The sequence below is a fragment of the Protopterus annectens genome, chromosome 6.part0, assembly GCF_019279795.1.
Source record: "Protopterus annectens isolate FY-2018-M chromosome 6.part0, PAN1.0, whole genome shotgun sequence".
Classification (NCBI taxonomy): domain Eukaryota; kingdom Metazoa; phylum Chordata; order Ceratodontiformes; family Protopteridae; genus Protopterus; species Protopterus annectens.
The window spans coordinates 1,671,957,179-1,671,969,505 of NC_056737.1; the positions used below are offsets into that span (position 1 = coordinate 1,671,957,179).

The 12,327-nt window shown below is 41.3% G+C and overlaps 1 protein-coding gene across 1 annotated transcript in view; it reads left to right on the top strand.

Annotated features, from left to right (window-relative positions):
* Positions 1-12,327, top strand: part of THADA (THADA armadillo repeat containing) — a 3,943,996-nt gene that overhangs the window by 160,592 nt on the left and 3,771,077 nt on the right. The window lies entirely within an intron of this gene.

Below are 12,327 nucleotides of genomic sequence, written 5' to 3' on the forward strand. Positions count from 1 at the left end.
TTCCTCTACAGGGAGCTTCTAGATGAAGACCCTCCCTTCAGTATAGGCATGCCCATCCCTCCCCACCATCACTACAGAAGCCTCAGCTGCTAATTGAACCACGGTTACTTGAGGCATAGTTGCGTTATCTCTGTCCACCACAGTGCTGGCCTTTGACCAATAGTCTTGATCTCACCTTGCGCCTTATTCTGGTTACCTCTTCTGGTTTTTCTGGGCTTGGCCATATTAATCATGTAATATTTTCAAGTTACACGTCTAAGAATCAGGATCTAGATGAAGTAGTCACTTTGCATATTAACACCTTACTGACTGTAGTTTTTGGTGGGATAATTTATTTGGCTTTACACACTATAGCTTTGACAGAAAACGTTAACCTTCATTACACAGCTAGGACTGCTGTAGTACCAGAATGTACCATTTCACCATAACTGGCACGTGGCCAGCAGTTGCACTGATACACAGCTAAGTTTATGCAGAAAAAGCCCTGCAACAATATATAGAAGGTAGACTATTAAATGTATTTTGCCTGCCTGGGTGTGGAGTTCTTACTGATGTGATAATCTGGACCTTTTTTGGTGTTCTGACCATATGGTAATACAATTATTTTGAACAGAAGTCTGCCTTTAAGATCTTAGAGCTGTTTTCCCAGTTGTTAGCACTATTACTGTCATCATAGAAATTATTTATTTTTCACACATCCTTTTTCCTTTGTGTATCTGCCACTCACCAGACATCCTTTATGTACTGGTCTTGAGTCCAGACATTCCTCTACCATTATGAAGACCTCATTATGAGGGAGAAACCCAACTCCTGTGGCTGTCATACATACAGCTATGTAGGAAGCATTACTGCAATCCATCCTTTGGTGGCTGATACAAGCATCCACATCATAGAGGGGTTTCATGCACACCCCTGTTTGTGCATGATTCCACCCACATGATAATTATGGCTACCATCACTAGCTTGGAAAACATTAAGCCCACTTTCTCAGTCATGACTGTTTTGATGACATGCAGGCATATGCTTGCAAGATGGTGACCAAACGACCTGACTCACCTCTCCCTTCCTCCAGGTTGAGTAAGCCACTCCATCCCTGACTAGCTGTTTCAGTGCCTTAGCTACTCTTTGCACTCTGGTTGTTTAGGTAATAGTCAGGGCTTTGAATACATGTACACAGAGTTGGACACAGTGATTATTTGTTGAATATTTGCCAGTATCCAGTTTGCTAATAACCACAGGCTGAAAAGCTGGATTGGACTATAAAGCAAAAAAAAAAGAAACCTTTTTGCTTGTGGGTGGGAGGAAGAGCCTACCACATCAACCAACAGTGTGGGGGGGGGGCTCCTGCACCCATATACTTTCGAACTCTGAGGTCACTGCATGTCAGGCAAATAAAACTACTACACCAAGCAGTTGAAACCTCTATATCTATCACCTGAAAATGTTTTTGACCTTTCACTTGTCACTGAATTGTGTGAGTAAGTCCTTCTATGATCAGTAGTACTGTTTGTATTGTTTTAATTTAATTTTAATGTATTGATTTGCTAACTGGTTAGTGAACTGATTTTTTTTAGACACTTTCATCTACTACCTGAACCCCAGGGGTAGGAACAGATACAGTAAGTATTGGACATTTTACAGTAGTCAGTTAACCCCCATGCTTTTGGAAAATGGAAGGAAACCAGAGTGTTTATAGAAAACTCATACTCACATGAGAAGAACATGCAAACTTCTCACAGATAGTGACTGGAGGACTGGAATGGATCCCAATACCTGAAGCTGTGAGACCGGTATCTTTGTTATCATCAATGCTTACAGTTTGCGTCTGACTGCCATAGTAGCCCTGTGCACAGCTGCTTCCATCCCCAGAGTTTACAAGGCAAATTAAAAAAAAATAATAATTGCCAGGGCTTTTTTCTGTATCTCATACGCACACCTAGGGACAGTTCATTTTCACCAGTCTGCCTACTACATAATTTTTTGGGGGAGGTGGGAGGAAATTGAAGTACACGGAGAAAACCCACATGAAGCACAGGGCATGCATGTAGACTGTATGTAGAAGGCACCCCAGCTGAGAATTGAACTGGATAACTTGTTAACTGGGAGACAGCAATGCTTCACAGTGCACCACTGTGCTGCCTGGCAGATCTTACCCCCTGAGCTAATATTAGTACACCATTGTTGTAATATTAGATATGCATTTCCATCAGAAGCATTGGTTTCCTTCATCAGAGTCTCACAACTTGGGATAAGTCCTTTCTTATATAAAATATGCAATGTCTTTGTGGCAAGAATTTAGCAGGAACTGAGCTGTATACCTTATATGCTTACTGTATTTAGTTGGACTACAGTTCAAGCCAGCACTCATCTCTTTTGAAAGACTGAAGAAGTCTTACTTTATGGAGCTGTCTGTGGTAATCTTTTCCTGGCAAATTCCTTTCCATGATGTTGCTTTTCAAATTCTTGTGTAAGGCTTATGCTTAAAGAGTGTTGTTACCAGAGTAGCACAGTGGGGTAAAGCCCTGTCTATGCAACAGATGAACGGAGTTCAGTTAGTACTGCCTGACTTTGATGGTACATCAGTGGAGGATGGACATACCCATCTCAAGGTGGAGGAGATGCATCATGGTCAGTCTTAGCCATCGCTCTCAAACATGATATCTGCTGAAGGGCAGGTACAATGTCATATAGGTTGGAGCCAGTGCAGGGGGTTATATGTTATCACCCCTGACTGTGACATTGATAGTAACAGTAACTCTTGATGGTATCCTGTGTGGAAGCATGAAGCAAACTGTAGGAGGGGCATCAGTGGTCCCTACTGTGACTATGCTCACTTCACTGCCCAAGGGGGAAAGATGGTTTAGGGCCTTGCATACAATTAAGGTCTCATGTGTTGCTTACAGTATACATTTTCTTAAGCCCACTCTGATGTCTTTCCTTCTGGGTTATTCTACAAGCACTATTTATGGTCCCCAGCTCACTCTTTCATTTTACAGTATTTAGCTTCATAAGCATTGGTTGAACCAGACCAGAGCAGATGTCTGTGCTATTGCTGGTAGTGCTTAAACCACTCTACTAACAGCATGAATTGTGACAAACTCAATACTTATTTCATTTAGCTCTGAAAATGTGTAACTCCCAAAAAGCTTAGCTAGGACAGAATATCCTTTGCAGGGCATGAGGGGGACAAGCGTGAAGTAAGGAATACAGAGATCAGAACCATGACCTGTGGATTGTACTTCAGATGCATGTTCAACTTAGTTTTGTTGGACTTGGGTTTTCTGTTTTGACATTACTGTGTAGTGAAAGTTGTTATTGGGCAGGGTGTCATCTAATGACATCATTGAGATGACTTCCTTGTCATTTTCTATTAAGGGCAAGACTTTGGCACATATAATCATTTCTCTGCTGTAGCATAGCCTCTTCTGATTGATCCTAGCCTGGGAATATTCTGAGTCTGCATTCCTAGCATAACTGGAATGAAACGTAATGGAGTGGATGTGGTCTGCCAGCTCCACCATCTGTGAAGTTTGGCACGCACTGGTGTAATTTAAAAGTCCTTTTCTTGACAACCACATGTTGTGTTTTTTTTTTTTTTTTTGAGGGTTGTTTTCCTCCAGCTATTAAATGTTGATGACTTATTTAATGCCCAGTATTAAATTATGACTTAAGTTACTGTGGTAGAGCACTGATAGATACTCTCTCAAATGTTTTGTCATCAAGGGCACTTCTGTCTTTTATGGCATTAATTCTGCTGGACACTTTTTTTAAAACCTCCTTAATGTAGAAGCCATCTTGGTAAGGAAGTGGTTTACCATTCCTGACATTTTTCTGGTGATGGTTTACATGTAAGAAGTACATAGGTAGACTTTCTGAGCCTTGATCCTCACTTCCAATCCCCTTCTGGTTATCATTCTGGAGATGTCAGTAGTGAGTAGTGTCTCTTCTGTTTAGGTTCTTCTCACAACCCTATGCAGTGTTTATATCTGCCATGCGTTTGTCCCTAAGACGTTATGTAGTCATCCCTCAGCCTTGTCTATTACCTAGAAAACCAACGTCTAAAATTGTTGGTGCAAGGTGCTGTAGTGGAGTCTTCTCATACTGAGGGTCAGCCATCTGCTAAGAAAAAGGCCAAAAAACTCAGATACGATCTAGATGCTGTCCAGCCTTCCCTAGTCATCTCTCTCAAAGCTGGTGAAAGGTTGGAGGATCATCTGGTTGCTGGTTCGGATTCCTCTGTATCACCATCTCGGAGGCCAGCATTCATCCGACATCTTGCAAGTCCTCAGAAGCTTTACAAACATCTGCTCCAGACATTGATGGGGAACCTCAGCTGATTATATCTGAAGGGACCATGAGGGTTCTGCAGATTCTAGTTTGGGAGGAGATTCCTATTGCACTGATAGTATCAGCAGGGGTCAGAACCTCCTAGTTTTTTTTGTGTAGAAGTCCTTAAAAGAAAAAAAAAAAAAAACCTATTTTTCCCTGCTGTCAAAAATCCCCAATGTGAATATCAGAATTTTAGTCTGGGGTTGTTCACTGCTTTGTTGGCCTTGAAGCCTCCTCATGAAGAGGCCCAGGGAGCAAAAGTCCCCTGAGGATTTTGATTGTGGGGGGGGGGTCTTTGGTATACTCTTCTCAGGTACCTTCTCTGTTGGATTATAGGTCTGAGGAAGAGGATTCTATTAAACCAGATTCTTTCTTAAAAGAACTCTCTTTTTGAAGATCCTGTTTCTTGTATGGTGGAATGTTTCAAGGGAGATTGCTCTCAGATTTCTAATATTCAGAAAGCGGTATTATAATCCTGCAGATGGAGTCTCTCAAACCCTCTACTGTTCCTGCAGTCATGGCTGCCCTATTAGATACCTTTTCAGCAATCTCTGTTGCTTCTGATTTCCAGTCTCCGCCCCCAAGAAACCCAACGGATTTTGCAAGGAGCATGATGATTGTAAATTTCTATGTAAATGTCCTTCTACTGACCCTTCTGTAGTATCTCTTCTGACAAATCTGCTAAGCTTTTGCCTTCTACTATACAACTCCCTTCAGACAGACAGTAGAGCCATGGAACATCTAGGCACAAAAGTCTACACTGCTGCCACCCTAGTTTTTAGTGTTATTACTTGCCAAACTCATATGTTTTAGCCCTTCTTTCCCAAGGTCATTTCTGACTTTGCTGATTCTGAAGGAAAGGCCTTGGTCCTTTCCTTGTTGGGCTGTGCCTGTCAAGTGGGTCGACACTTTGTTAAGTGTAGTTATAATGCAGCTAATACTCCTTCTAGGACTGCTGCATTTGGTTCTGTTCTGAGGCATTACTCTTGGCTTTATCTTCAGCCTTTGCCTGATGATATTAAAGCTAAATTGTTGGATGTCCATCTTGATAATAAAAATCTTTTTAAGTGTGCTGCTGCTAGACTTTTTAAGTCCCTCCAGGACAAAGGCAAGGCGTCGCAGAAATTGAAACGTATACTTCTTTCTCCTAATCCTAAGTTCCAGAGGATTTATCCATCCAAATCTGCTTTTATTCGCAGAAAGTCTCGCTCTCAACCCAAAGGTAAAAATGGTTCTAGCTATGTACCTCCAGCTACGTGTACTGATACTCTTACTTCTCAGAAGCCTCCTTTTCAGGACAAACCTGGTTCCATCTGACAGTTTGCTTCCTCTTTCCCTTGACCAAGTTCCCTTTCCTATCCTAATTGGTTAAGGGTTCACTCAAAACTCTTGTTTTTTTTATTCCATCATTCACCAGGGATATTTCATGATGTGAAAATCCCTTCCCCACTTCTGGGTATCCCAACATGTCCACAGGAACAGCCTCCTTTCTTTCCAGAAGTGCTTCACGCTCTTCTGGCCAGGGCACTAGTCAAGTTGTGCCCTCTACCCATGAAGGGAAGGGTTTTTTATTCTAATATGTTCCTGGTCCCTAGGAAAGAAGGCACCTGGAGGCCCATTCTGGACCTTTCTCAGCTCAACACCTTTCTGAAGGCCCCTTTCTTTCAGTTGTTGTCCTTTCTAACCTTGTTCCATCTTCTCTTCCATGCCTACCTGTTATCTCTGGACCTCGAGGATGCCTACCTTCATATCCCCATCCACCCCCTTTTCAGGAAATGTGTGTTTCTTTGTTTCTCCCTTGCATTTTCAGTTCTTTGCTTTGCCTTTTGGCCTCTCTGTACTGCCCCGAGGCTATTCACCAAATGCCTTGCTCCTGTCATTGTCTCTTGCAGGATGAGAGGATTTCAGATCTTTCCTTATCTAGATGGCCTGCTCATCCAGGCTTTGTCCCAAGAGGTTCTGGTTCAGGACTTTCATTTTACTGTTTGTCTTTTATAAAGTCTTGGGTTTACCATACTCTTCCAAAAATCAGTCCTGATTCCCCCTCAGGATCATGTTTTTCACAATTGTAGGATTCAGACCATTTCCATGCTGGCATCCCTACCTCCAGCCAAGGCCTTTTTCCAGTACTTTTTTCCTCTGGCTGCAGTCAAACCAAGGGATTTTCTCAGGGTTCTAGGGTTTATGGCTTCCATCATTTCTGTGCTGCCTCTAGCCAGGCTCATATGAAAACTCCAGTGGTACCTCAATTCACTGTTGCTTCAGCACTGTCATCTACTGGATTTCCTAGTTCCAGTCCTTTCCTGTCTCATACTTGAGCTTCATTTGTGGATTCATCATCTTTTTCTCAACCCAGGGTTTCTGTTCCAAACTCCGGTCTTATCTCTAGAGCTCTTTCTGAATGCCTCAGACGGGGACTGATAAGCTTCTTTTGGTTCTCTCAGGGTCCATGGTCTCTGACCTCCCCATCAGAAGACAGATCACATTAACATCAAGGAAATGAGAGTTCTCCTTTTTAGCTCTTCAGGCTTTTCATTCCCTGTTTTTTCCAGGGCCTCTCAAAGTTTTCACAGACAATACCACAATGATGTGATATGTACGCAAGAAAGAGGGGACCTGGTGCTACTGTCTCTTCAGGTCTGGGATGTATCAGTCTAGTATCAAGTGACTGTTCAGGCTGTCTACATTACTTCAGTGCAGAATACAGTGACAGACTCTTTGAGCAGGTCCCACACACAGGCTCATAAATGGGCGCTTTACAGTGATGTGTTTCTGGATATTATCCATCAGTGGGTTATTCCTTGGGTAAATCTTTTTGCTTCCCTTCTGTACAAACAGCATCCTCTGTTCTGTTCCAGTCTCAAGTCCTCTGGCTTGGAGGGTGGATGGATGCCCTATCTTTTCCTTGGAAGAGGATGTTTCCGTATGCCTTCCCTCCCCTTCCCCTAATTCCAAGGGTCCTGCACAAGATCAAGCAAGACTCCCCCAATATCTTGCTGGTGACTCCCTTTTGACCCAGACAGCATTGGTTCCCCCTTCTATTTCACTACGCCAGGGGCAGGTATCACAAGTTACCTCACTGGGTGGGTTTTATCACACAAAACAAGGGGTCTCTTATCCATGCTGACTTTTCCACTCTTTAATTGATGCTGTTGGTGATAGGGTCGTGTTGCCTTTTAGGCACCCTTTTTTCTGAGGATGTGATTGGGGTTCTGCAGGAGGTCAGGAAACCCATTACCAGGAAATCATATTTGTCCAAATGGGAGAGATTTTCTGTTTGATGCCTGTCTCGTAACCACAATCCCTTTTCAGTAGTGATCCATCTAGTTCACTCATTTGTGTGAAATGCTCCATCCTGAGTTAGCATGTACTTCAGTTAAAGCTCACCTCTCAGCTATTTCTGCTTGTCTGCCCTTGATTCTTTTTCTAGCTTCTAGGTTTGATGTCAAACAATTTCTTAAAGGCATCCTTCATATCAGGCCTCCCAGGAAGTCTATTCTGCCTTGTTCGGATCTAAGTTTTGTTCTTGAAAAATTGACATAGGCTCCTTTTGAGCCTGCAGCTTCAGCTTCATGACAGCATTGTAGTTGGAAGAGTGTTTTTCCATTTGTTCCTTACGTGGGCTAAGAGAGTATCTGAACTTCAGGCTCTTATGGCTGTTGCTTCATTTTTAGATTTTTCACAGGAACAGGGCTCCTCTTTGTACTAATGCTTCTTTTATGCCCAAGGTGGTTAATGAGTTGCCTCTCAACCAGTCTAGTAATGTGTCCTCCTTTTTTCGTTCTCAGCAGTCTGCTAGTGAGCAGGTCCTTCACATCCTGGATTTGTGTAGGCAGCTCAGATATTATTTGGATAATTTATTTATTTTTTTTATTTTACATTTGTTTGTATTTTCAGCGGAGATAAGCTCCATAACAATAGTACAAAAAGATTACAAAAAATTTTAAAAGATTTGCGAACAATATACAAAAAGTTTGACAGTTGCCAACAATCACAATTTGCAAAAAGGGGAATGTAGAACAGAAAACATTACATTTCTTAAGCCTTACTACCGACAATAATGTGAAACGCATTAGATATATATATATATATATATATATATATATATATATATATATATATATATATAAAACTAATAACCATTGTGGTAATTTCATTTGGTAGCAGTAAAACAAGAAGATAGCAGAATCAAAAACATTTGATCGAAGGCAGGAGAAACTAGCCAGGAGTATTACAGGAGCTTAGCCATTGTTGAGTAAGGTATACCTTTAGGAGTTTTTTGATCTGTGTTTTTTTAAGATATTCTGGGGTAATAGGTTCCACTGTTTAGCTACTTTGAAGGAGAAGAGAGAGTCACCAAAGTAACTGTGGGACTTTGTAACCTTGTGTATACGTTTTTCGGATGCTCTAAGGGTCCTGGGGTTGGTATTTAGTTGCACTAGGTTGGAGAGTGCAGGGCAGTTTTCAGGTTTATGGATGATGAGTGGACAAAATATACAAAAAAAAAAATATATATATATATATGTGTGTGTGTGTGTGTGTATGTATGTATGTGTATATATATATATATATATATATATATATATGTGTGTGTGTGTATGGATTCACTTTATAATTTTGAAAAACTGAAATCCCGAATTTCAGTTTTTCGAAACCATAAAGTCAAACAGCTTAAATCCCGAAACCACACAAAATCACGAACATACACACACCATACACCACACAACACATACATCATTCAACCCAAACCACAACAAACAAAACACAACAAACAAATAAACCTACACTACATATAAACAGGGTGGCAAGCCCCCCTGTACCCCCCTACTTATATATACCAACTCTGAGATCGCACAAAAACACATAAAGGAAACTGACACCCACACATTGTACAGCCCCTCGCACACACACAAACATCACACATATACAAACACCAACACATCCAACACTTACACACCCATATTTTCACCTGCCTACCTTAACCCACACATACAACTAACAAACACATTCACACACACTGAAACTCCCACACAAAACCCTAACAAAACACTTATTTACCTTAAATCACACCTAAATCCATACACAATATGAAACACCATCCAGTCACAACACCGCACACAACGCGCCGTAAAGCTATAACCACAAATTCAAGATATACGGATTCACTATTTTCAACGTTCGACTTTATAAGTTTGAAAAACTGAAATTCGGGATTTCAGTTTTTCGAAATTATAAAGTGAACCCATATATATATATATATATATATATATATATATATATGTGTGTGTGTGTGTATATATATATATATATATATATATATATATATATATATATATATATATATATATATATATATATATATATATATATATATATATATATATATCTAAATATATATATATATATATCTAAATATATATATATATATCTAAATATATATATATATATATATGTGTAAAATAAAAGAAAACACTAAGGCCATTCACAAATCTGCGCAACCTTTTGATCTGATGTCAGTTTTCATTCCATCTTCAACTGATGGGGTCGGATCATATCCTCGGATCTGACTCGGCCATTGCTAAAGCTCATGGCAACCAAAAACTCTTGAGCTTCTCCCTTATCCATAATGCACAAACCCCAAATTACCTCAGATCTCATTTGCTGCTTTGAGCAAAAGATGGTGTTGACCTTGCTCATGAGCTTTAGATAAATAATCATTATTTCATCAAATATTTCCAATTCCATATATTTTCCTTTCACCTTTTATGAAAAGAGTAAATCTTCTGTTGTAGTAGTTGGTATTTTTCCTCTTCTTTATCTGTCGTACCGTTTGTATACTTCCTGTCTTACTATTGTTAGTAAGTTTTTCCTTTCTACACTTTACTCTTTTTGTTACCGTTGTCAGTAGTTTCTTTCTTTCGTTCTATATATACAAAAAAAAAAAAAACCTCAACAGTGCATCTTTGTATATTGGTATAATGTCAGAAAAAGGGCCCGCTAGTTTTAAAAAGTGCGTTGTGTGGGCACAAGCTTCTGATGTCAGATGCCCACACTTTCGGCATTTACTGCCTTGGGCCTTTACATTCACAGGAGGATTGCTTAATAATGTTATGGCTTTAATCCAAGGGCCTTAGTTGAGAGGAAGAACAAACTCATATTGAAAGGTTTGCTCCCTTCTGCTTTCAGAGAAGCAGTATCTGGTTCTCAATCCCCCAGAAGTAAAGATTTGAAGCCCTCATCCACCCAAGTCTCAGAGCAGTCCAGAAAAAGATCCAAGCCAGCTCAACATCTCCTTGGATCTGAAGAAAAAGAAAAAAATTGATGGACCTGACTTCTTGGTTTGGACTACCTCCAGCCCTGCTTCTCTACCCCAGGCCAAGATATTCACCGTCCATTGATCCGGTGCATGCACCTTTTTTGAAGTGTCACCGATCCAGGTCCCCTTCACAAGTTTCAATTTATTCTTCCAGATGTTTGACAGAAGAAGACGTGAAGAGAGTGTTAAGGAAGATTCTCTCGGTGCAGATTCAGGTGAGTGCCTTATTGACCTTGACCCCTTTGGGCCAGAAGATCCGTTCTTTGATTACACCCCCACTTTCAGTTCCTGCTCTGATTCTTTTGACTGTCTGAGTCCCTGGATCTGAGCTTTCCAGCTCCGTCTGTTTCATATCCGAAGACAGGAATATATTTAGATCCGAAATTTACTCTTGAGTGCTCCAGCTCAGATCCAGAGAGCTCTTGGAGCCATAGGCTTCCCTTTTGGCTCTGAGGTGTTAGAGTCGACTCTGAAGTTGTCAGAGCAGTCTCTGTGTCTTGGTGCTTCGGCACTAGATAATTTGGCCCCGGCTTCCTCCTCTGGGAGATGGCTCTCGTGTGGTGGTGGGGACTCTGGTCCAGAAGCTTGTCTTTTTGGAGCCAAGATCTTCTCTGTCTGTAAGGCGATCAGCCTTCAAGGTTGTTAAGAAGATATTTTCTGCTCCGGCAGAATGGACAGTGCCAACCCCTTCAGATCTTTAGCCTTCTACCTTGATGTCTCTGCGCTCAGAACCTCATCACTCTTTACCACAGGTACAGCCAGTCCAAGACCCCCAAACTTCCCAACAGGGTATTTCTATTTCTTCCAATACCTCCCAGAGCATCCCACTTAGGAGGTCCGCAGGAAGAAGTGCAAGAGGAGCATTTGGACTCTCCAGAACAGTCAGTGACTGAGGATACGGACTTTGATGAAGATGGAAGTGTCCCCACAGTCACCTCCTGAAGATATCTCATTTGAAGACATCTTTGAAATGCTAAAGCAGAGAGGCACTTGGATGCCCAGCAACCCTTCATCCAAGGAGTATGTATTCCTAAAGGCTTTCAGTACTGGCCCTACAACCTCATGGATTACTTTGCCTGCTGGCAAGTTTATTGAATTAGTCTTTCAGCGGGCATGGAAAAAACCTGACACAGTTGAACCCATACACAGGAGACCAGACACGATTATGGCACCACGTTTAGATGAGCAGTTTTGGGGAAAACGGATGCCCATTGATGACATGATCATGGTGGTGGCCACAACTTGCCAAAGAGAGTTCCAATGTTCATTGCCATAACAGGGAGTCTAGGTGATGGGCAGGTTTGGAAAGCATGTCTATGCTTCAGTGACCTTCTCCTTAAGTTTGCTGAATTATTTGGCACATTTTACAAGGTTACAGAGGGACTTGAGTAAGGAACTTTCAAATACCCTCTCAGGATCCATTTCTGCATAGGTCCAATCATCCGTAACTTCTCATTTGGCTACCTTGCAATCTATTTTGAATTCATCCATGAGGCTCCATCAGGAGACATGACTGGATGCACTTAAGTGATTTTGTGGAGCCCTTCAAGTCTTCATTCATCAGTGCTCCTTGTGACGCTAGATCTTTGGCCCAAAGTGAAGGACACATTTTCCAGGTGTTGTGAGAAGGATGTAAAGACCCTGTCTGCTGTGGGCGTACATTTTTTGGGTTCCTATTACAA